General features: G+C 39.6%; 1 protein-coding gene across 9 annotated transcripts in view; it reads left to right on the forward strand.

Moving 5' to 3' along the window:
* LOC124180192 (ankyrin repeat domain-containing protein 50) overlaps positions 1-26,529 on the forward strand; it is a 79,950-nt gene that overhangs the window by 39,024 nt on the left and 14,397 nt on the right. For all 9 annotated transcript variants that reach the window (XM_046565365.1, XM_046565368.1, XM_046565370.1 and 6 more), the window contains one exon: positions 6,592-6,650. The gene's annotated coding sequence lies outside the window, so the exon portion shown is untranslated. The remainder of the gene's footprint in view (positions 1-6,591; positions 6,651-26,529) is intronic.

A 26,529-nucleotide genomic window follows, 5' to 3' on the forward strand; every position in this document is an offset into this window, starting at 1 on the left:
TTTAACGAGGTGAAATTGTATTTTCGCATTTTTATCACTATGTGGCTTACGTAGTTTTCTGATCTTTAAGCTCCGGATTTAAAGTTCTCCTATTATATATATATATATATTTTTAACCAAGAATGTACGCCCGGACGACGGAAGTTAAGTGATAACGATGTATTTATAAATATATATGTTTATATCTAGAATGAATCATGCGGTGGAATTCGTTGTGTTTCTGTAATACATACATTTTTAACACTCTAATTTTAATCACATTATTAACAGAAATACGTAAATATAAACGTGGAACCTGAAGCGAGAAACTGAAAAGCATAGCAACGATCTGATAAGAATTTATTTTTACAAAGGGTCGAAAAACAGGCAGCAAATATTCGTGCATATTACTGAAGTATCTGCAGTGTTTTACAGATACGCGTTGTACTTTATCTTGAAAAAAACTCCACAGTGGAATTGGATCGGAGACTTTTTTTTTTTTTCTTCCCTTCATTTCTCTATAGGTTCGTTTGCGCGGAACCCGATAACGAGCAGCAAAAGAATGGTTGAAAATATGGAGGATGTAACATCGCGATAAACGAGCTAACCACACACTTACGATATTCATTTGTTTCAATATTACCGCAATATTCTCGTCAACAAGTCATGTATAAAAAACCTTTTTGTAACACCTGCGCGGGAAATTCAACTTTGCGCACCGAAAAGTATGAGCGAAGCGCCCGATTTTCATACACTTTAATTACGATACAGTTTTCAGAGCTAAACTAGCACCATCGGGCACGATGAGTCGTGACTACGATCCCGTCCACTGTGTTGCAGCAACGTATCTACTTTTAGATTAGACTACCACGGTTTCAATTTTCTCGAGTCGAACTTCCCATTACATGTGTTATAAAAAATAGCGTACGTTACGCGTGCGCAAAGTATGTGATTCTTGCACTAGTATCGTAATACACCTATTCTCGCTCGCTCGTTAGGTCGAACCGTAATAACATGTATATTGTATGTACGACACAGATTACAGTTATTGGTAGTTACAGTCGTCCTCGGGTAACTTTATAATTAAATCAATTAACATATTGTTTCATTCCATATTCAACGTGCAATTTTTCTGCATGAAACACATCAACAGAATTTGAGCGAAGAACAACGCGATGTACAATTGTTACGGCTTGCGTCGTATATCCACCAAGTTCAATCGCATTTCTCAAAACACTTGTTCCGACTACGACATTATTTTATTTCGTAATTATTCCTGCGGTGTGGATTAGGCGAAAAACCGCAACCACGGATTGCCTTTCCCCCGTTCTTCGTTTAATATAAAGCCTATTATTCCTTGGAACAGTAATTTCACCATCTAACAGTTTATGAAGTCATCGAGTATATCTGCCTATAATTAAACTTTGTGCAATTTTTTTATGTGTACATTAGACAGTATCAAAAAAATCGACGATTTTTTTTTCGAAATTCCAAACGACGATCAAAAGTGCTGTCCAAGTTTCAGCTCTTTATATTAATATTTAGAGATGCCTGATCGCGATTTTCTATTTCCTATTCAAATAACTTGGGAAATTTTTTTTTTAAGTTTGGAATTTTATAACTCATCAACGCATTATTGTACTGATAAGACCAGGATTCATTTTTTTAGAGAATGAAACGCTCTGCGAAAAGGCTCTCTTATGATATGATGATAAATCTACTCTTTCAAAAGTTACTTAAGGCCCTTGTTGGCCTTTGACTTTAAACATTTAAATGGGAAATAGAAAATCGCGACGAGGCATCTCTGAATATTAATATTAAAAGCTGAAACTTGGACAGCATCTTTTTATCGTCATTTGAAACAATATTTTCGACTAGAATTTTGAAATAAATAGTAGTTTGTTTTTTTTTTTTTTCATACAGTCTAACGTACATACATGTGTATACCTATGACGTGACACCAGGTTGTACATTTTTCCCCATGTTAGAAACTCGATCAGGCCTTTCCCTCGAGTTTGATCAGGACACCGCAGTAAACCCGCAACAGCCACCGAATGGCAGATGATAAAATATCGACCCTCACGTTAAGCGTATCCATCAACCTTGATCCCCATTGAGATGTCAGCTTGCCAGAACTCTCGCCTTCGTCTGTGGACTACAGTATCTTCCAATACGAGCGATATATATCCTCGCGGAATTATTTTCTTCCCCCCCCCTTTTTTTTTTCTTCTTTTTCCGTAGATTTTACGAAAACGACCGTGATACAGCGAGATGCGTAAATAAAATAAGATATGCCAAGATTTTCAACGTTTGAAGTTTTTTAATTTGATGCGTCAAGTTCTTCGAACGACGTTTATTATACATTTGGGATCGAAACTGCATGCATTCCACGATTCTTTCTCCCCGTAAAGTCTAGACCGCGTAATGTATTCCTATTCGTTGGGCTGTTTTGTTCTTTCGTTCGGGCCAATTTTGTATATTTTTTTTTATTCTTCTTTCCCACCCCACGCTGAACTGCAGACCAAATATTCCAGTGACAATTCCGTGTTTCGATTGCGACGCGAGTAGGTACATTAATTATTTCGGACCAGTCTTTATGCCCTATACAAACTACCTATATGCATAGTTGCGCAAACTTGCAAAAATCCACCTTTGTACGTCGTCGGTTAAAAATAGCTTATGTAGACACGTGGGTATACAGATACTTTATAACGCAGAGTGTCAAAGTTTACTCGATTTTTATATTCTTCTCGGATAGTAGGTAGAAGGTGCCTGCCTCATTCCCCATGTAGCCTCACCATCTGTCCCCGTGTTGTAAAACCGTCGTGATACAACACACGAGGAAGTAAAGTAATTCTTTCGTATTCCCCGGAGAATATGTTACCGAAGATTGTTTGTATGTATTAAGGTGTACACAGTGATACGGTGGAAAAACTTTGGTACTCCTAAACAATTCCAATTTTTTTTTGTTGAAATAAAATTTTCTCATTTCTTTCATTGTATGGAAGAACGCGCTGCGCTCGCCTTGAATAATATTACGACAAAAATACTTTATCATTGTTTGTTTTCTTGTTGTTTTTTTTTTTTTTCCTTTATCTCGGTAATCAATATTTATATCGTAAGACAAATTTTTATCGGTCGTATAATTTATCGACGAATGTTCCCATCCCGCGTTCGCAATTTTTCATATTACAAACTGAATGTGGAAAAATTTTTAGTACACCTTTCAACGAAAATATACCGTAGTCAATGTTTGTACTGTTTCTGGTTATTTCGAATCTCTCGAAGATTGCGCGATCGGATTTAAGATGAGAATTGGTCGACGCTGTTCAGGGATACGAAATATCGATGAAGTTGTTCGGTTGTGATACGATAAATATTGAAGAAGCCTCAATATACGCCATCGCATTATAAATATATATATATATATATGTATATACCTGCAGCACAGCGTTCGATAGAAAACAGCTCATCTATATGCGAACTCAACCTCTAACTGCCGGTCGGTTGCTGCCAGAGAACCGAGTATGTACGTACTTTATTCTAAACTCTATAACCGGGCTTCTTTCTCTCTCGTAAATTTATTCGCCTAAGGGAGCCTGAAATTCGTCGGGGGTTGGAAGGAAAGAAAGAAACCAACAGAATTCACTCGTCTCTTGTATTTCGCTGAAAATTCACCTATTACGTACACGCATGCCATACGTTGCGAGGACTTTGAGACGCGTTTTAGGAATGGCGAAACTCTTTGGTAATAAATTCGTTATTTAAACAATAAAAAACAACAAAAAAGAAATAATTTATGGACGTGTACGTAAACAAGAAGTATGCGAATAGCTGAAATTTCCTTTTCCATCTCTCGGGAACGGTGAACTCGATGTTTTCCAGGGCTGCAACGTGACCCAAAACCAGAATCGAGTTCTTCCTTCTTTCGTACTTTCTTCCTTCGTTCCTTCCTTCCTTCCTTCCTTCCTTATTTGCTTCCTTCCTTCTGGTTTCCCTTCGTCCTCGACGACGCGTCCCGGGTGTCAATGGATTATGGCCGCCACGTTGCAGTTCCCGGTTCCCAATTTTATGGCCCGGAGCCAAGATGTTGCCCAACATTTTCGGGACGCCGGTTAAGCCACGGCCGCACTTCAGCTCCGTATCCGAAACGTACGGAACTCGAATCGTACGTCATATATTTCTACTGACACGCGCATATAAGCTTCTCGAGAGTTTAGGATCAGCCGGTATTAAACCCGTCGAAACCCACGAGCCTTATTTTCCTCTTTCCTCCTCTCACAAACCGTTTTCAAAAATTATTATCGATAAATGTAATCGTTCTTGCAAGACTTGCTTATCTGCGAAATTAATTTACGCGAATGTTAACGCGGCTAATTGGATCGAAATACGACTCGAATGTATTCCTGAAAAAATTCACTCCGTCAAGTGCCACGATGTTGTAATAATAATACGTCTGCGAATCAGTTGAACCCCGCAGCGCGGGAACAATTAGGAAAACATTGCGTGACAATTTAGATAGCGAACTGCAAAAGGTTGTGGGTGTATTTTTTATTTATTTTTTTACCCACCTTTCTCTCTTATTCTATATTTGTTTATTTTTTTCCTTCGCCTCTCTTTCTCGCCGTTTATCAGGGATAACCGTCAAACCTGCGTGATTGATGGTTTCGTGAAACGATGCATTAGACGGAGGCCCCGGTGTGTGTTTGGGCTCGTGGTTATTGCGTTCTTTCATTAGATTACTCAATTATTTATACATACGCACACGTACACACGTATGTAGGCATACGACGTACCGGCTCTTCAATAACTTACGGCTGTCCGTTATTAATTATCAACAAGCTTGCAACTATGTGAAAGTAAATTGCGATCCGGAAGTGCGTACGACTCGTTGTGTCGTGCATGGAACTTCAAAGAAATCGATATGCCACGGCAAACGTAGAATGACATTCATTATGAGAAAATGAAAACGTATACGACTCGTTCAAATCAATTGTGTATAATATATTTATACGTATAACGTACCAAGGATACGTCGCGGTATTCCTCGAATATGTGTGAAAATTTTCGCAATACCCTAAATACGTCGCGAATAATGTACAGTAGGTTGTCTCTGACGTCAGGGCTTAAGGGCACTCGAGACGCCCCCCTTCACGGTTATTGCACGATGAAAATCGGAACAGGAAGTCCTCCGGGATAAAGTGGCTTAGCTAAGAAAGCGTTTTCGATTACCTACCTCGGATCTCGAGTTCATCCTCTGCATCTTCACGAACGTGACGTATATAAAAGGAAATCCGGACAGAGGTAGAGAGAGAGAGAGAGAGAGAGAGAGAGAGAGAGAGAGAGAGAAATGAAATATTGTTTTCTTGCCTCTGCAGCTCTGCAGCGCAGGCTTTCAGAGACGAAGAGAAATTCGAAAGACATCACCTGAAACTAAGTAAAAAATTTCATCTCTTCTCAAGTTTGAGAATGGATTTTCAAAAACGCTGTCAACTTTGATATGAATCTCACGAAAATCTTGAATCACGATCCGTACGACGATGTGGGTGTATAAATTTGTTCCCGTCACACTGCAGAGAACGCGAGACGCGACCGGAATTTTATGCCCCAGTAAGAAGCGTTTCTCTTCAATCGATCCACACGTTTTTTTCATTTATTAATAAAAACTTGAGCCGTTTGTCACGAAGTGTGTATTTCAAACGCCCGTCACGATCTGCGATCAATCATATCATTGCTTTCCAAACTTTACGCACACGGCGGCTTGTGTTTCTGCAAACACACACGCGGTTTTATTAGACGCGATGCGAAGAATGGAAAGAGATATCACACGTAAAGTGCTGAAAAATTCTAAACTCATCGAGGGGTCATCAGAGGTTGACAAATATTTGATTATTTACTTCGAATGTTATCGCAGCGGTGACAAACATTAACCAGCTTGTATAACAAATTGTCCGACAATAGTCAATATTTGGCTGGGATATTATTATCGAGCAGACGTATTGTACATACATTCACATATGCATACGGCTGTGTAAAACTGTGATGTACAGCTGACAAACGATATCAACGAATTATCTCCAGTCATGTGTAATAAATATATATTAATGTAAACCGAGCATGATCAATTACAATCTCTTCGACTCCTTCGATATTGTACATTATTATTATTATTATTATTATTATTATTATTAATTTTTTTTCCATTATTTGTTGTCGCTTCAACACGGTTGTTTTATACTTACTTCACTGATGCATCTGGGAGATGAGCATAAATTGCACAGAAATAATTCAATTCTGCTTTCCATTCGATGAATGATCTTTCACTTTCATTGTCAGTTTTATTACTTTGCCGGCCAATCACGCGCATAATGATTTTTTTTTTTTTTCGTTGAACACTTGTATCTTGCAAGATTTTTTTCGTGCATATTCAAAACTTGGTAGAATGAATCAATTGAATGGACAAAGTGGTCGGGTTTTTTTATTTTTTTTTTTGTTTTTTTTTTATCCGAGACTGGCGTACAGAGTTTCAGTCCGATCCTTTAACAATACGATCGTATTTTTTTTTGTTTTTTTTAAACATCCATTGATTTTGAAATTTTTCGTCTGCTTCAGACACGAGGAGCAAGCAGCCAGCTTTTCGAGAACCGCATCTGCGACCATCAAAAATCGAGGTAAGTTGAAGATTACGGCTGCGCATCTACTACAGCGAATCATAGGCGATAAAAAATCATGACCGCATACTTGTTATATCATAGTTTTAAGCTGGCTAACGCTAAAAGTGTCTAACAAAATTTTAACAAAAAATCTCATTCGCACCATATCAACGTGTAAATCGGCGCCGCTTAATTTTGCCAAGCAAAACCTGTTTGCTGCCAACTATGTGCACCTATATATATTCTTTATAAGCTTGTATCAGTGTATACCTCTCTCTCTCTCTTTTTCCTTCTTTCTTTCTTTCTCTCCTTCTCGACCCGCATCCCTTCTTTAAAATCCACGATGCGCCGAGCACCTTCATATATACTTACTACTGTACGATCGTATAGTAAGGCGACGTAACCAGTATAATAAACCCAAACACACACACACACATACACACACCCGCCGATTTACATATGCTTGTCTGACTTTTACATTAGTTGCTTTATCGCAACAAATATTATATTTCGCACAATCAACTACATGCGAAATAATTATTGCACTCTCAACTCGTATCTTGAGATTATAAAATACAGAAGCATTAAAATTACAGGTATCTAATTGCATGTAAGAATAGGAAAAAACAATTGGAACAGTTCGTCATTCTTTACGTAAAATCAGTCTCCCTGTTTTGCGGCGCCAGCATAAAATTTTTACCGGTACGTCGTTCGTTCCTAAATATATAATTTATGCACTGACGGTAGAAGAGATTTGTCAAATGGGTTATGTAACAGTGAAAAAAGAAAAAAAAAATAAAGGCATCGGCTAACGGCTCGTGACTGGCTTTTATGGCGACAGCGTGTATTGTATAATAATGCGTGCAATATGGATATCGAGTTCAAAAAACTCGGGACGGAGAGATCGAGAGGCAGGGTAAGGAATCGTCCCTTCCGCGACCTCGTTTACTCTCGTTTGCTCTCATTTTTTCCATCCCAGCGAGTAGCTGTGTGTGTGTATAGTGCGTGCACAGGTTACGTCACGAGGCGATGCGAATCGATCCTCGCATCTTTCGTATGGCGCTTGAGTATCTGCCCTTTCGACCCTTCGCTAATCTCCAGGGGACTTTTGGTCTCGGGTCACAGTTTAGGGTCGACAATTAAACGTGTGCGGTGTCGCCGCGTGGGTTTTGTACGCTCGATCCGCCATGGGCTTGATTTCGTTAATATAAGATTGAAAACGAACGTCGGCGGTCGGCCAGAGAGCGTCGAGCTCGTTGTTATAAACTCGACGATTGCGAAGCGCGAAGACTCGGTTCGAGACGACGACACCGTTTCAATGAAAAAATACCATGCATGTACGAATGTGGAGAGGGGCGATTATCAAAATCTTAAAGAATCGCGGATTTTGCTATATTTTTTTGTTTTTTTTTTTCGTTCTTGTTGCCTAATTTCGACGTCGCGTGTCCTCGACCGATTTTTCTCCCTACTTTTCGTTTTTATTTTAGCTCACAAGGAGACAAAGGTGAAGAAAATTAACGAAATCGTCGTTTCGTGAATCTTATGCAGATTTTATGAAAATTAACACTCTGATACATCGCATGGGTTATACTTGACAGTGAAATTTATGTCACCGTAGGTGTAGGGTAAACTTTTGAACTACGTAACAAATTCACCATTGAACGAATATATTGAAAAACTAAAAACAAAAAAAAAACACGATCGTAGGCATTGAATGTATCGCTATGTACGTTTATCCCAATCGTATTTAAAAAACAAACACTTGAATTCCCACGAATTGGATACCATAGATATCAAATTTTGCTTCATATAATCAACAGAAATTTATCTTGACACATTTTTTACACGAAATAGGTGTACATATACCTATTTATGTACGTGTAATACACAGTATACTGAAATTTACTCTACCGCGACTATCTCCAAACGTATGTACATGCGTAATACGTTACATACCTGTACGTATATTTATACATACACATGTATGTAATACAAAGTTTTGTGGGTGGAAAGTTGGCTCCGTGTATGTTTTGTTCGTCGTCGATTCATCGTCAATAAGACAGAGATGTAGTATGATCTATGGAAGAAGAGAAACAGGAGGGAAACGTCAATGTAATACAGATACAAGGGAGCTTTCATAGAATTGAAAGTGCGTCGCGACGACGGTGTAACGAGACGATAAACCCCGAGGCCTGCGAGGTGCTTGCAGTGTTTCTATACGTATTATACATACCTACGCTAATGTTTTCAACGATCGAATCCGAGGACGAGAAACATTCTAACGCCATGCTGTAGGTAACGTACCTTTGTACGTACGATACGTTGATCAATAATGTAAGAGAAGACGAGAAGTGAGACGATAACGCGACTATTCCTCGGCCGTCGCTTAAATACAATCCTCCTTCGTCACGTTTTGCAAGCACCGACGTTCAACCTCGATTCTCCATCTTTTATGCCCACCTACACTCGGAGCCTTACGTCGAATTGATAAAGTCGAATGACTGTGAATCGTCGCGTCATCGGTAAGTAGGTCGGGAAGATATTTCGTATCCCACGTATAATACCTTGTTACATATACATGTCCCAATGAAACGTCGCGAATATATGGGTTTAAAGCCGCGGGCGTTACGCTGTGACGACGAGAGCTAATTATTCGCCGTCGTTGAAATTTCCGTTGAAACAAAGGAATCCGTTGAATCGGGACAACGAATTGGGACTGAAAATTGTACGAATTGGAACGTTTTCGATGTTCCTGCTGATCGTAGGTTTATCTGCTATGCGAGTTATTGAAAGTATCGTAACGACACGTTGGGTGCCTACGTATCGCTTCGAGAATTTTAAGTTAGTTCTAAACTCGTTTCACCCGTATTCTCCCCGAGATTCAGCCAACTTTCAAGTTGTATGCGTGATGGAAAAAAAAAAAATAAAAAAAAAAAGGAAGTAAAAAAATAATAAAGAGCGAGGAAACGCGAAAGAAACTGAAACCTTTCCGTAGTTTTCAATCTACAGCTGTAGCAACGGCGTTAAATATTTTGACACTGTGAATGCAGTCTTCTGCAGTTGTCGGTCTTGTGTTCTTCGAGCATTATACGGGTATGTAAAGAAAGAGAAGAAATTTGAACGAAACTGGAGTTAAAATATCGAAAAGTTTTTCAACTCAATATCTTGTTTCGCTGAGTGCAAAGTCAGGCTGAAGTCTGCATGTCGTATACGTATAAGCAAATATGTGCAGAGTTTTATGAAAAGGGAAAAATATCGTTGAACACGATCGATACCAAGGTTCTTTTGTACTTTTATCTCACTTTTTTCACTTACTGTATTTGATTTTATTTTATTTATTTATTTTGCGAAAAACTTTCGAGCGCCGTTACGGCAACTCACCTCCTCGAAATTTCCTTTCTTCTTCCTTTCTTTGTCGATGTAAAATCCCGCAAAAAAAAAAAAAAAATTCGTTGAATCGCATCGTGCGTTTCGTGTTTGACTTCAAGTATTATCAGTTATTTGATTTATTTCTTTTTTTTTTTTTTTAAATTTATTTATATACTTATTTTGATTCCTTACTTCAAGTTTAATTTATTTCTTTCTCTTCCTCGTTTTTTTGCAAAACAAAGGGGATTTCTCTGGTTTCAATTTTTTTTTTTTAAAGGAATTACCTCATATCAGAGACCGTATTATTCAAATATTTTAAAACACGATCGCGGTGTGTATGATTATAATTCTGTTAACTGTCTAATTGACTACCGCGGTTTCGGTATACTGCATGAATTTGTTTTCCGAACTTCATCCCGGCTTTGCTTCCCTCCGGCCCGAGTTAATTAACCAATTTCGTCAACTTTCCAAGGGTCGAAACTTTCCTCACGTCCGGTGGTTTCTGTACGAAATAAATGAAGGGGATGTACGTACGTATAAAATCCACGCGCCGCGACGACGCGTCCTGAGTACAAAATGCTTGATTTTCGTGTATTGTAAGTAATCTTCCGAAGATGAATTACAATTTTTCCCTGAATTTCTTTCCGAAATTAATGGTTTTACGATTTTTGATTCGCCCGTATGGATTTCAATTTGTTGAAAACGATCTGTCCGAAACTTTTGACGTTCGCTTCGTTATCTGCCCGCCCCTATTTTCCGTGTGATTATACCTATACAATCCTCCCCTTCCCGCACGTTTTCTCCATCTCTTTCTGCACGCGTTTCATTCCCAAAGCCGCATTTCTTTTTTGTACAGTATTTATATATTTATATTATATATCCATGCATCGTTCATGACGCCAATAATTGTGAATTTTACATATGAAAACGCATCAATGATGGCGTGTAATCAGTATTTCTCGTCTTGCTTATCTCTCACGGAAACTCAATTGTATGGGTTGAAAGTGTAAAATATCGTTATTTTCAAAACAGGATCGGCTGGAATTTGAATTTAAACGTATTATTATGTACCAACCTAGTTACGACTTATCCGAAAGATTCGCAATCTATTCCCATGTATACATATTCATGTATATACATATAAATAATCTTCTCCCTGATTACGAGCTCGCCAAATTATTTCTCCAATTACCAGGCTAATCTAAATCTCCTCACCGCGCGGGGGGAATAAAGCTCTTCTATCCACCAGACTGTTCTCTTCATCCATCCCACGACGACGACGCTCCAACCTATTTCCTAGGGCTGCCGCGCTCGCCTTCCTCCCTTACCTACCTAGGAGCTCCTGCATCCATCCACCGCTCTAATACACCTTATACCTGTGCTATCCACCCGCCTTCTGCGTAGCTAGATGTAACACCGCCTGGCCAACAACAGTCTGCAACCACTAATGAAACGTGTTTGCGGTCTCATCCAACCAAACCCCGCCTTTGCAGGGTGAAACCGGGTCAGCTTAAGTCAGGCCTTGACTCATACACCCCGTAATAAATTCCTCCGGAAAACCTTCATGTATAACCGTATATATCTCTCTCTCTCTCTCTGCCGGGTCATGCAGGTGCAGAAATTTATATCTGTCTAAATTTGATACGTTACACGTAATAATATAAGGCCCCATCAAAAATCTCGATGAATCGTTCCGTAACAAGGCCGAATTGCTGCATTGAGGAGATGTACGAACGTACATGTACAAGCCACTGATACGTTACACGTGTCAATGCGACACGTACGTGAGCATCGGGTCGGTCGGTCGGTGGGCGGATAGACGGCTAATAAAATTTGTGTTTTGCAACAACCGGAATTCGATATCGTTGGATCGCGCTACGTACACAGCTTCGCCTACGCCGCTAAACTACTACAACTATTTTAATGGTACTATAAATTTTCTACCGGCACTGCGGTCTAAAGGTAAAGTTATGTAAGCGTAATGCTATACGTATACTACACGTATACACGCTTATGTGTAACGTATTTCCATCTCGCCTAACAGACAGGTTCACTTGGCGTCGAGATACGTACAACCCGTCCATTCTACGTAATATGCACCTTCAGGTTTCGTCCTGAAGCAGGTTGCCCCGTTTGTCGGAGTGCACGTATCGAGTTGTAAATCAGACGGAATCTATTAGTTATACGGCGCAATGGAAGATGGACGACATTTCTCGTACACGGAACGTGTTGCTGGCGATGGGGTGTGCTTCTTGATAATCGTTTGTGTTTCATAGGGTGGTCGCACATCTGGAAAATCTGGAAAACATGGAAATTTAGAAGGATTTTTAATTTGGTTGCGGAAATACCTGAAAATATCAGTTTTCTAACGTGGAAATAGTTTCTGAATTATTTCCGATTTTTAGCCGGATTGGAAAGAGTCCCAATATCAATTTGAAGTTGAAAAAAAAAGAACTTCATTTTTTAATAAAAAACAAGAAAACTGTTGGTTTATTTGTTTTATTTGGTCAGTAAAAAGGGGGAGAGACATAGAATGACAAGAAACGAAGTATTTTCAGCAGATAAACGTATTCGATGATGCTCTTATCGCATTCCAACGTTGTACGGACTATATTTGTTTTACATCAAATGCTCTATGATACAAACGTTGTAACATATCATAAGTCATTAATGGGTGTGAAAATAGTTGTGGCAAAAAAAAAAAAAATGCAGCGCGGTAGGTTCTAAAACACTTTTCGTTTGTCAAATCGGTTTCGACACCCTTTCCAATCAAACTAAAAATCAGAAATAATTCAAACTTTGTTTCTTCGTCATTATTCATCGACTCCAGGAGTGTCAAGTATGTGTCGGAAATTAACGACCAACCTAAATTAAACGTGTAGATAATTCATTTCGGATCCTGGTGCTGAAGATAACGAACTAATGGTAAATATAGATAGAAAAAAAAATTCAATCATATCATTCAAATTTACCTATTAATTGTTAACCGATAAGAATGATATTTCTCCGCTATAAAGAAGTATAATTAAAAACAGAAAATTTCAAGCAGATAAAACAAGGAACTCTAATCTTAATAATGTTAATAATTCTTGAAACTTTTTCATTTCAACGCTTAAAGCAGATTGAGATACCGCTGAAGCGGTTTAAAGCGCGATGAAAGGTGGCTAATGCGCGACTACTTCTAAGGTGCAATCTAATCAGTGCGAGAATTAACTTAAAGCACATTTGGGGGGGAGGACTTGAACGTCTATAGCGAAGACGGGTATATACTTGTATATATATCTATATGTATATATATATATATATATATACACGTATATGCACAGATGTGGGTGAATGAAAGCTTCACCGCGAGGAAAATCTCGACAACTTAACCTTTCACTCAACGCGTATGCGCGAGCTCAAGAGGATCGTTGACGGAGAATTGTCCCTGATAATCAACGAAAGGGTTCTTAAATATGTATATGTATAAAAATCGATAACCCGACACCGCTTCCAGTTCTTGAAACGTCTAAATTCACGACCGAATTGCCCCATTCCTCGGAGTTCTTCGCTCTTTTCCTTGTCTGCGGAATGATGAGGAAAGCAAAAAAAAAAAAAAATAAGTTCTCCCAGCTCTGCTTCCGAATGCTTCATCGATTCTGTTCAATTTGCAAAAAATTTCGCGGCTGAATATTGGTTATAGGTATAACGTGGTTACTGATTGTGAGTATTCGTTTCTCCTCTTTCGAAGAATCGTCTGCACAGTCTTTCACCGCTGATAACTATATACTTGGTGTATTTCCTCTTCCGCGCAGCTCCTCGAAATATAGGTGTATATATATATATATATATATATATATATATATATATGTGTGTGTGTACCTCGTTTGTACAAATCTCTCTTAGATTCTTTTTCCAACGATCTCTCTTCGTCTCTTCCTCTCTCCCTCTCTTTCTCTCTTTTTTTCTCTCTTTTTTCTCTCCAAAACTCAAAGCGTTTCGTGTGTAAATATAGAATACTTTATTTTCAGTATCCCCCGTACGCGCACACTGCACTGCGGGCAGGTTAAACCAGCAACCAGAATCGGAAACTCGGACCCTGCCGTCTTACGCCACGTTGCCTACCACTCGGATTTTCTATGAGGTTGAAGCCAGTAACGTTAACGTAACGACGCATGGCTAGGAAAAATAATTTTTTTCGCAACTCAAGGATTTTCCGAAACCTCCGAAACCGATGACAAACCGCAATGAAGCGTAACGTGCTCGTTATACTTTGAAAAGCAAACTCGTTCCAAACCATTTTAAAATTCCAAAGTAATGACGTTTATTTTTTTTTTTTCATCTAATGTTTTGTTACGCGTCAACGTTACTAACTTAACATCGTGATTTTCTTACGTTAACCAAACTCCGAGTATCGTTCAATATCCGAAAGACGTTAATTTATTCTGTCATTTCCCATTGCCTGAAATATGCCGAAACTTTTTAAGCGAACCGATAAAAAGAGGTTAAACTTTTCCGTTGTATGTATATGTAATGACTTAAGACATATGAGTGTAAAAAAAATATTACGTAAACATTGGTCCATTCGTATAAACAGCGTTTCGCTTAAAATTATCCTGAAATTCTTTCATCTCTACATATACCTAATATACTACAATTCTTTACTGACACGATGAGATGCTTCGCGCGTTAGTTCAACAGGATGAGCATGGTATTAACATAGTTTTGCGATAAATTTTCTAATTTTACACACCGCCGCCCACTCCTCCGGCATTCAACTTTCGCTGTATACGCGACGGCTCTTTCTGTAAACTCGCGTTTTCACAGGCAAATTATATTCCGTTCGTTTGCCGCAGCACTCCTCCAGGCGATACGTGTAACGCCTCAACGTGATCAATTTTTTTAGTAAAAATCTTCAAGTACATGTAATTATTTTGTAAACTTGATTTTTGATGGGAAAAACTTTCACGCAAATCCCGAGGAAATATTAAATTCAGCTCTTGTTATTATACACGTACGTAACTGCGGGAATGTGCTTTCGTATGTTTCTTTCCTCCTTTCGAATCAGAAATATTCCGTGTTTAGCCAACGTATTTTCACGTGTTAAGAAAAATATTACATTTACCGCGAGATTGTTTGAAGTCTACTTTGCGGTGCTGCACGCTTGACGTTCGTTTGCGACCGGTGTGTTTTGTCAGCTCGTTTTGTACACACGTGCAAACAAGTCTTCCTACTCAAAATATGAGCAGCAAACGGGATCCGCAAATTTTACCTGCTGCACTTTTCACTCCTCGATTACCAATCGTCGTACGATTTGCAATTATTTATCGCTATGCAAGCGCATGATTTTGCCTCGAGTAAAAGCTTTCGCGCAGGCCGGAGACGACGGATTCGTTTCATTGTCAGCGCAATAATTCAACGAGCAACTCAAGCAGTCCTGAAATTCGTCTGATTAATTCTTCAGCGAGGGTTATTTGGTAAATAAACAACCGGGAGGAAGATGAGGAGGAGGCGCGAGTATAATTAATTGTAGAATCGCGTCCTCCGTATCGTACAGCTTTCCGCGTAAACGGAAATTCCTGCTTGTTTAATCCCCTCACGTTTCCGTGTATTATTATATTGTATGTATGTGATAGTGGAAGGATAACCGTGAAGGAGGGAATATTATTCTAGTCTCTCGCTATTTCTGCAGACATATCCTGCCTGCGCTCTGCACACGGCTATAACGTGAACTCGAAGGGGTTGATTAAGTTCTCTGATCTTTGAACGAAGCCATTTGCCCAACCGACCGAGTGTATGGACCTCTGTGGAAACGAGTCGCCCACCCATCCACCTTCCTTCCTACCTACCTACCTACCACCCACCACTCCAACCACTACAAAGATTAACGCCCGCGGAATCAATTAGTCTGCCCAACAAACCGTCTAATTGGTCCATCTCACCTCACCGCGCTCTGATTCCGTTTTCCTAGTCTTGAACAACTTGCAGAGACGGAATTAAATAACCTCGCGAGATCCACCTTACCGGGCGACCGAAATCCTTAACCTCGGGATAAATTTTCATCCTCTTCTTTATTCTCTCGCGGCGAATGGAAAATTGTTATTTTTTACTTCGAGTTTCGATGGATTATAAACTTGATCGATAATATCCTTTAACACAGCAAATGGAATTATACGGATCAATGCATCAATATTTATCCATCGTCATTCTACCGTTTCTCACATTCTCAAATAGCTGATGAGATTTCTCTTACTCCTTCCATCCTGGAGATATAAGAGAGAAATTTAACCATCGGAAATTGGAAGTGGAACTTTAAGTTTTCGATCAAGCTTGATAGATCGGAACTCGTAGAATACGTAAGATTTTTCCGTCAAGTTTTCGCGCTTGCGATCCAAACGAGTACAAAGGCAGATTTACTACCACAGATTCGTAGGTCGGATGAAATTCTTACTTTTCCAACTTCTGACGTCGTCGCGACTACACCGTATATGCATACACAGATCGTCCAACGAGTTTCAAAGAGAATTCTCTTTCTTCGCTCTTTGAAACGTTACGCCAACGTAATATTCGTTTAACGAACCTCTCTCGAGATTTATATACTTTTAATACACTCACGGTGGTCAAGTTTCCGCGGAAAAGAAACTCCGACGATATCCTTCGAATGATTTAATGCGTTTCTGCAACTTCGCGAATCTACCTATGTAAGTCAGACTTACATACGTAACCAACCGAAGTACAAACTGCGGGTTTAGCGATGGTCCACTCGTGCATTGAGGAATTAAACACGATTTTTTTTTATCTCGCTTGCACGCAGTCGAATATTGAATTTTGCGAAAATATAGCGACGCTGCATGCCTGTGTAAGTATAGCGTACGTAGCAGTTTTGCAGGCCGTTAAACGCAAGGGTATAATAAAAGAAATATCGCGAATGATGATGGATTTTCGCGTCTCGTGCCTTATTTTGCACGTATAATGACTCGCGAAATTTCTTAGCATTGTATAATTCGATTCGCGGTAAATCCGATCCTCGTACCTACGGTTTTAATCGGAAGAAACGGCTCCGTGGGAACTTGGTTAAGAAAATCGATACACCCGCTTACGAAGGGCTAATCCGCAATTTCGTCGGTGCAATTAACGAGTTGAGTTCAACAAGGATAGCGCCACTCTACGCCACGCGAAACCTCCGGAAAAGTTCAAAAGGTCAAGACCGGAATTTCACGGTAGAGGTCTCTGCCGTGTTTTTAATGAAAAGGTTGCCGATACGTTCTCGCTACAACGACTGTTTACTTTGGACGGGTTTTTAAAAGACCCAAAAGCCACGGGTCGAGGATGCAAGTATAAAGAGACAAAGAGGGAGAAAATTTTATCCCTTGAGACCTTTCGCAATCGCCGAGGGTTTTGACATTTTTATACGAGGATAAGAAAAAAAAAAAAAAAAGGGTGGAGCGAAAAAACGGGCACTCAACAGGGTCGAACGGTGGATAAATGCGACCCAGGGATATAGGCAGAATAATAATAACAACTTTGGAGGTAAAAATAAAACAATCTTCATTGTCTCCTTGCATATCCACATTTGTCCTTTCAAGCCTAAACTATGTCTAGGGTGTTTTACAAATGACAATTAACTTGTAAATATTTATTAACGAAAAACCGTTCTACCGAAGCATCGATAATTTCAAGGACTGAAGCTTAGTTTTCCCGATTGCTCTTCTAGCATTTACAGCGATGACAAAAAGGCGAAGAAATCTTGCGACGATTAAATTCGCTTTTTCCTGTAATTTCATTCAGAGATAGATAATTTCCGCACGAGCCGTTTCTTAAATCTTAGACGGCCTCTCGGCAGGTCTCTGGATAATCTGTGTATAAATGGTGCGCGATTATTTTTACGTTACTAGGCGGATTAGTCGTGAAACAAACTAGTCCGATAGCATTTGCGGCAAACTCGGTAGCTTAAAGTAATTCGTGCAGGACTTTACCAATGGAACGAGTGCAGCGAATTGCAAAACGCGTATAACGAGCTTTTCTCTCTCATTCTCAGCCTACCTGCGCGATTTGCATCGTTATTTTAATGATCTCGGAGTAGGTACATGACTTCTCACCGCAACGACTTCTGGGTCGCCTTCGCTTCGCTCGCTCGCTCGCTCGCTCGTTTTGTACTTGTGTCTGTTGCGACAGCTGGGTCATGTACGAATCAATATTAACGTACCCGCGTATGCAGATTTATCGAGTGTACAGACAATACTTATTTTCATTCATTAATCCTGTCGTGATCGGGGATGATTTTTCCCCCGCTCTCTTTCATCTAATAAAATATCCACCGTGTAACCGATCTACTAGTTACACTTCTTCAAACGAAGTGAGAAAGAAAATTTGTCTAAAGTATTAGAGAAAAATATGGATGATTGATTAATAATCTTGTCGATTTTAATTTACAATCTATCTATGAATTTATTCGTCACATGATTTCGATAAATGTTGAAAATACGATACGTTTATATTGCGAGTTCAGAAGTTTCAGCCATTAATCATACCGCAAAGATAATATAAGCGGTCCATGTGTAGGTGTACGCATATTCCTCATGCGGAGGGTAATTAAATTTAATTGAAACAAATGTGGACACGTATTACAAGGCGTAGTATCTGCGCCGTTAAACAAGAAATTAATATCCGAGAGTGTAATAGTATAGGTATACGTATAACTTCAGGTAAATGCTGTACATGGAATTATTATAATATGTATGCAGTGCACAATCACACGATAATAGAGAATCGCGGAAAGTTGTGGTGAAATTGAAATATCTAATATCTGCTCCGTGTAAAAGTATTAATTAGACACACAGTGTGGTATATTATTACAATCTAAATTAATTCTTATTCGTATAGTACACTGAAAAAAAAAAGTAGTTGAAACCAAAATAATGTTTATTTCAATCGTCCTTAGCGGATAATTTATTTATTCAAAGAAAAATGTTTGATTGTTCCAATGAAAATAATTCTATTTCAAACGAATTTTTCCTACTGCAAGTAAATAACCATTTGTAAATGATTGAATGTCCGATTGAAGACTACTGAAATAAATATTATCTTGGATTCAACGATTTTCACCATCGGTGTATTATACGACAGCCGTGCGGTCGAAAATTATACTGAAATATACAGGTGTACCTACTGTTATACACACCGAATAAATAACCTCTCCCTGCGGTTAATAAAATTGACGCATAATACTTTGCCCAAGTAATCAAAAATTTTATTAACAAACATTCGTTTCAGCTTCCTAAATCTATGTAAAAAAAAAATTTATTAGTCAAACCGACATCGCGGTTTCAACATATGTGTGTATATATATACACGCATACACACACACACACACACGTATGTTTTAAAATCGTCGAGAATTTAAAAAGATGATATATATATATATATGCAAGTATTCAAATGAGACGATTAATTGATACGACGACGAGGGAGAAAAAAAAAAGAAATTAAAAAAAAACTTGACGGTCAATTCAAATCGATCAAGTATTATTTATTTGCCATATTAATCACCGAGTTTTATTGCACAGACGCACATGCCGCGCGTTCGTTATACACGCACACTTGCCACTTTTGATCGTATTAATTCCTGACAGCGGTTCGCTGTACCCCGCAACATCGCTAATTGGTACTCGTAATCAGTTGTCTCAACGATATAGATTGTAGCAAATTAGTTTGCTGCTGCAGCGGCCGGTTTTGTGCATACAATGCATCCGCACGAGACGCACATGTTCGTTACACGCGTCAATTTGTCGTTTCCCCTTATTGTATATGCATATGTATATACAGACGATTAGAGGCAAAGAACAATAATGAAATATGATTGATGAATAAAATAATAACTGTAGACTCGTCAATTCTCGCGTCTTACTATATAAATTTATATTGTGTACAATGCCACTCGTTGTGCTGGATTATTAAGGCTTGACGAGCAAGACTGCTCCGCTGGGCGACTTTGCTTGTAGTAATTGGATTAGCCTAAGTCTGGTTATTAGTGTGCCGTTCTTGAAACGCCTGCTTGCGTAACGTTCTTTTTACAAACGTACGTCGAGGTATCTTGGGGAGAAACAAAAAAAAAAAAATATACCAATATATAGCGTTAAATCGACGGATGGATCGAATTATACGAACGAATGGTGAAAGGATAATTTATACGTATATACCTGTATATCTACATGTTATGTACGAAGAGAATCTCGAAAGGCTGCATGCGAGTATCGCGTGGTGTAATAAAAATTCTCTCATCGCATATTTATGGTAGGAATGGTCAATTTGATTTGAAATTAATTGCAGCTGTTCATTAATCTTGCTCAGCTTAAGCCGAAGCGTGCAGCGGTAATCGTCGCGTGTAAACTTTACACGTGCCTTGCGATGCTCCAGAGAGTCGCGTTCTTTGCAGCTTTTCAAGCCATTCAGGCGCCACTCCGTTCGCACCTAATAAATTCTTTCCTTAAGCTCATTAATCGCAATTAAACACGAGCGTCTCATTCACGCATTGTCAGTCGGCCGCTAAAGCGAATGACTCACGTTTCAAGTGTTTCCGTTTAATACGTCTAAGCGCACGTTTATCGTTTGAGGCGAAATTTATTCGCATAATACGTGCATTTTACCGTGTCATTTGATCATATGCGTCCATCTTTACGTTACTTGGGTATAATGTTCATGTGAATGTAGATCGTGATTACCGATAATTTCTTCTTCCGCCTTTCATTCTTAATTATTATCAATTAGCGCATCTGCACCCTGACCAATTTCAATTCACGCCACACGATCGTCTGTACATTTATTCGTGGTTGAGAAATAATTATTCGCCTCCCGTTCGCAAATTGCACGTAATGCAAACCGCGTGGTTTTTCCCGTTAAATTTCTCCTCTCTCTTTATCCCTAGATTAACGATAATTTTTTTTTTTTTTAGTTTTATCTCATCTTACTCACCCGAAACCATTACCGCTGCAATCACTCGAGTCGAACGACTAAATACTTGGCCTTCGTACTTCACCTGCATTGCGGATAGACGTGCCCCCTGCATTCCGCAGCTCCCATGGCTTCTCCGATACGTATACTTTAAATCGCTGCTGCAGCGGTGCTGCTTTTTTTTCTCGTTTTTGCCTCGTTCTTTTCTATTTTCAAATGGGCGCAGCGTGTCTCGACGGAAACCCGTCTCGCGTACGGTTATAGATCGAAACCATCGTTTATATTCCCGAATTGCATTCGCTTCTCCCCCCCACCCAAAAAAAAGTCTCCAAGAATGGCCCCGACTATCGTGAGAAATAGAATAACTAGTTCTGGGATAAACGGTTGATAAGGACCTGCTAACTTTCGAAAAGGCGTGAGCGATCGATCTATTTTTATTGGTGATTTGTCGCATGCAGGGATAAATAAATTTTAGCAAAAGTTCCGACAACAAGGAGGAGACAAAGTGTCCTTTTTTACGTATACCTACATTTACGGACGGAGTGGAGCTACGCCTTTCAAAGTCACATTTCCTTACGTACTACGTCGTGAAACAGCGTAGTTTATACGTATAGGTATAATATACATATGTCATTATACAAATGCATGCATTTTAGTTTTCCGCGTGTCTTTGTCAACGTCTTTATCATACCATATGATATTCACACCGGCGAGCCAAACTCTTTACCTTCCTTAGAATTCTGCGAGTAGGTACGTACATCCACTTCCAGCTGCCACCTTCTCAAATCCTTAACAACTTTTATTCAGCTAGCGCTTTATTGTAGGACTAGTTCGTTAAAATTTCACGCCGCGACGCCGCTGCGTGTATAACGAATGCCTGAAAACAACAAAACGTCATAGGATCAACTCTTTTTTCCTGTGCGGATGACTGCGATGTATAATTCTATAACAGCGTGATTCGTTTTTCATCTTCAGTGTCGAAAGTAAGTAACGTATGTATGGTATATGAGTGTTGGAGAGTTTTGCAGATTCGACGGTGCGCCAAATCGAGAGTCGTTTAAAATTCGGTCGCATATGAATTTGACGAAGTAATCTATGCGATTAATCTTAACACCGGATCGAACTATCAAGTCAAGCCGTTGGATTGCGACAACCTCTGGCCAAAACATCATCTCGACAAATTGAAATACGTAGGAACGGTTCGCGTGAAAGGATCAAAAGACACGTGACCCCCGGAGTAAATTAGGTGGTGGTTCCCCTATGCGTACGCACACCAAAGAGGATAAACTAGCCTACAGTTGACGTAGTAAGAAGCGTAAGTTTGGTCGTGTTCGGGGGATTAAATTCGGTGGCGAAAAAAAGGTTCCTCATTGCCTAAACCTTACGATCAGCGGGTGTGAAGGTTCACTATTCGATCAAGTAACGGTGCCGAACTGACAGGAGGAACCGACAATCGATTCGAGGAGTGAGACGACGCGAACGAATCTAACAGTCTTTAAGACCTTTATAACGGATCGAGGGATCAGGCAGACATGCAGTGAGATCGTGTCTCTCGTTTCTTTCCTATCCGTCTGGTCCTTACATACGACCAGAGACGGTTGCGAGATTTATCAACGATTACGGGGATTAATCACGGACCGGTATTATTACGATATTACTTCTTATCCGCGTCGTGGATACGAGGCGCTACAAGATCGTTCGCACTGCACCGTTAACTCCTTATCTGTGGAAAGAAATTTACCAGAGATATCTTTCGTCATCCGAGGTTCGTTTTTCTACGGACACCTTTATTGGCAATCAAGAAAACCGCTCTGTATATCTCACAGGGTCGCAATGTTTGTCCGTCGTATCATCGACTGGTTTACATACCACGATACGTTGACCGTAAGAAGTGTCGCGATATGATATCGATGGCTCATCGTTAGTGGAGTAGGTACGGAGGTCGGTCAAAGTTCGAATAAAGGTTGACCTTCGTCTAACGGTAAATAACATTTTTCTCACCCGACGTCACCGGCAGCGGTGGCAAAGGACGAATTATGAACCTGAGTTAAGCCAAGGAGAAACGGAACTTTTGGTTCCATTGAACGAATTTAAGGAAAGGGGGTTCAAAGGGGTTTACAGGGCATCTCCTCTTTAACGCGAAGGCCCCAACAGCACTTCCGTTTTCCCGTATTTCCGCAATCAATTACAGTTATTCCAGATTTTGCCGTCAATGCGAATTTAACCTGCGATTGGACAAGTTTCAGTCCATCGCGTTTCGATTATCTTCCGAAAGAATAGATTTTACAGAAACAAATAAATCGTCACTTTGCGGTGAAATTATAATTCTATTATCATCGTCGTGTTACAAGTACAATAATTGGGCTGTACTTTTTTCTAAATATCTTTAATGCGAAAGATGCTTCGACGGCATTTTCACTGGTGAACATAACGCATGAAAGATGATAAAATTCTTATCCGAAGAAACAGGTATAGAGATCGCAAATTTCATTATTTATACAACGGAATAATTTTGCTGAAATAACGTTACCTGATTCGTTCTATTCTTATACGCATCCGTTATCAATCATTGGTCATCGGTAGTACGTACGTTACGTGGAGCCTGACAAATAAAAAAAAGAAGGAAAGAAAGAAATCAAAAGACCTTGCGCTAAATTGGAATGGTCAGTATTTCAATATACCTTGAGTGATTCCTTACAGGCGAAATGTTTATGACCCATACACGACGAATGTATTGAAATTGAAACAGCGAACAAAATTTATTCGCAAACGGTCAACTGTTCACGCGAGTGGAAAAAATGTATTTATAAAATAAAGATGCGTAGCGTGTAAATGGCGTAGTCGTAGGCGATGATCGTGTAGGATATAAAACTACACAACGAGGCAGTGAGACACGCTGCTCTGCTGCAGCCTCCTCCTCGCCTGCCAATTGCTCTGAAACAGACTGGCTGATCCGGCTATAAGACGCCATCTTTGTCTCATGATCGTAAAACATATGCGAAAAGAACCCGCAACGCTGGTCGTTCTCTTCTTGCAGCTTGGAGGAGATTTTATCCCCTACGCGGAATAATTTTCCCGCCGATGTCGCAAAGTCTCTTGTCGTTGGACGACGGAGTTATTCTTGCTTATGCCCTTTCCGTCGGAACTCTTTCAGATACTACCACGTATGTAAAGTTTATCCAAACTTGGAAAGAATGTAATTGTTAAAAATTTACGCGTTATGCAAAATTTATCATTCATTGTATGCGTGTAACACGTTTTATCGATTTTATCTTTAGTCGTTATTATGGTTACAAAAAAGTAGACATTCTTTGGATATTCGTGCATAACATTATACCGATATGTATGTATGGTACGCCATACTGGCAGAGTCTGTGACTGCGATTAACGTTTGTGGAAAAATAACAACGATACTTGAACCGTAATCACTGCACAGCCTACGTCTTCATTTGCCATGAGATTTCTTTTTTCTTCTCTTCTTATTTCACATCCGTGCCGTTATAAATTACTGAGAATATATAGGTATATATATATATATCAAAGGTTGTTTTTGCACGCATTCTAGAGAACGCGCCCGGCGTCTGCAAAACAGTTTGTTTCTGGCTCAGCAATCGGTTTATACTCGTTCGCTAGCTTATTCGCCAGCTGTAGATGCTGCGCATTTATATTCGTGTGTATAATACGGTATGTTAGAAGCTACGAAAGCAAGGAAGAAATCGTATTATAGTGAGATATATGTGAACAAAAAACCTGCAGGAAGCAAGAAAATTTCCCCTGTGACTAGAGGTCACGCGATTCTACAGGATCGTTTAATTTTTTCTATTTTTTTTTCTTTTTTTTTCTTTTTTTATCATCTTTTCTCTCACACGTTCTCTGGTTCACGGTTACACGCTAAAAATCAGAAGGATAAGTCGCGGTGTAAGATAATCGCGTGTAAAGCGTCGAAAACACTTTTTTGTCCGTTGTACACTTTGCGTTCGGTTGCACGCTGGGATGATTGTCACTTGACATATTTTCAGCGTTTCGATATTATCGTTCAAACCTAATTTTCGAAAGTCAGATATTCCGCCATGAATTTATCGGCTTATCAGTCGCAAACGAAGTACGAACAACGATTGCCCCGCATAGATGTATGTATGTATAGTTCAATCGAATGGGATTGCGTTTGACAAACGTCGAGTCGGCTCGCTGTGCCTCCGCAGTCACTTCCTTTTCTCCCTTCAGTTTCTGGGCTTCCCTTTCTTATCACACCGCGGTATCGTTAGGCTTGTCATTGTCATTGTTATCGTTATTGCCTCCCCCTCCGGTCTTCTCTTCCTGTCGTTATTTCCTATTGTTGCTCAGTTTTCGCGATCCATTCTGCTTTCACGTCGGACGTGGCTGCGGCTATATGCGGAGATATATACCTACGTACATACATACATACATACATACATATATACATACATACATACGTATATACAGAGCACGCACCTCGGTAGAAAAGTAATTCAATCTTCTGTACGGTCGGCACCGGATACCTACACGTGTTTCCTCGCATCCGTTGTTTTTTTTTTTTTTTTTTCTCCCACTCCACCCTCTTTCTTTCTACTCATCTCATCCCTTGTCCAGGTCGTGATTAGAGCGGAAGCGTGACGACTAAAGGGGTTACAATTAAGCTTCGCTACGAATTAACTCCGACTCCGCCATTTCATCTCCGAGCAAATTCCGTGCTCCACTGTACACACAAAAGGGTTTTCTCTGCACACCTAAGGGTAATTGCGATCGATGAAGAAAAAAAAACAAACAAAAGTAACGAACCAGAAGCTTTTCGGCGATGAAAACTATACGGATATGCCGAATCGGTGACAAAATTTTTCCGAGTGAAATTCGGTTTATGCTGCATCCCGCTCAAAAATTAATCACACCATACCCAGTAGCCGTGGACTTTCTTCCTCCAAGCTCCGGAAACTCGCTAATTGACAATTATTTACTCTTTTGTTTTCACTACCAAAGTTATCCGGGAATCTCGTTCCCCCTTGAAGTAGGGGGGACGGGGGCTAACCAACGACGTCAATTCACCAAACGACGACTGGGATTAGCCATCCTCTGCCTCCTCTTACCACCGATTTATTTCCAAGTCGAACACTCTCGAAAGCAAAGGGCACACCCCCGGTTAACGAAACGATCAGATAAACGACCCAGAAGCTAATAAAATACAGCCAGCCTATTTATTTTTTTTTATTTCGTCTCCACTGACGGACGTGGCGCGGATTCACAGCATATTTATCTGTACGAACGGTTCTTATCGTGATTTATTTCAACTCACCGCCATTGGTCATTACAGTATGTTCAATATTATTACCTACAGCGGAGTAGGCTGTACAAAGACGTGTGTATAGGTGAAGAAATACGTTCTGCGAAAATTCAGTGAGAAGCATACAAGGTAATATGAAAATTGAAACAATTTTTAGATAAATTACGTTTTAATCTGTACGAAAAATTTGAGCCACGTTAATTTTGTGAAAAAAAAAAAAATGTCTACGAGGCTGAAGTTAGCAGCCAGAATTAGCGGCCAAACATTCTAGTCTTCATTCGAATTAGGTAGTGAAGTCTG

This window comes from Neodiprion fabricii, chromosome 4, assembly GCF_021155785.1.
Source record: "Neodiprion fabricii isolate iyNeoFabr1 chromosome 4, iyNeoFabr1.1, whole genome shotgun sequence".
NCBI lineage: Eukaryota > Metazoa > Arthropoda > Insecta > Hymenoptera > Diprionidae > Neodiprion > Neodiprion fabricii.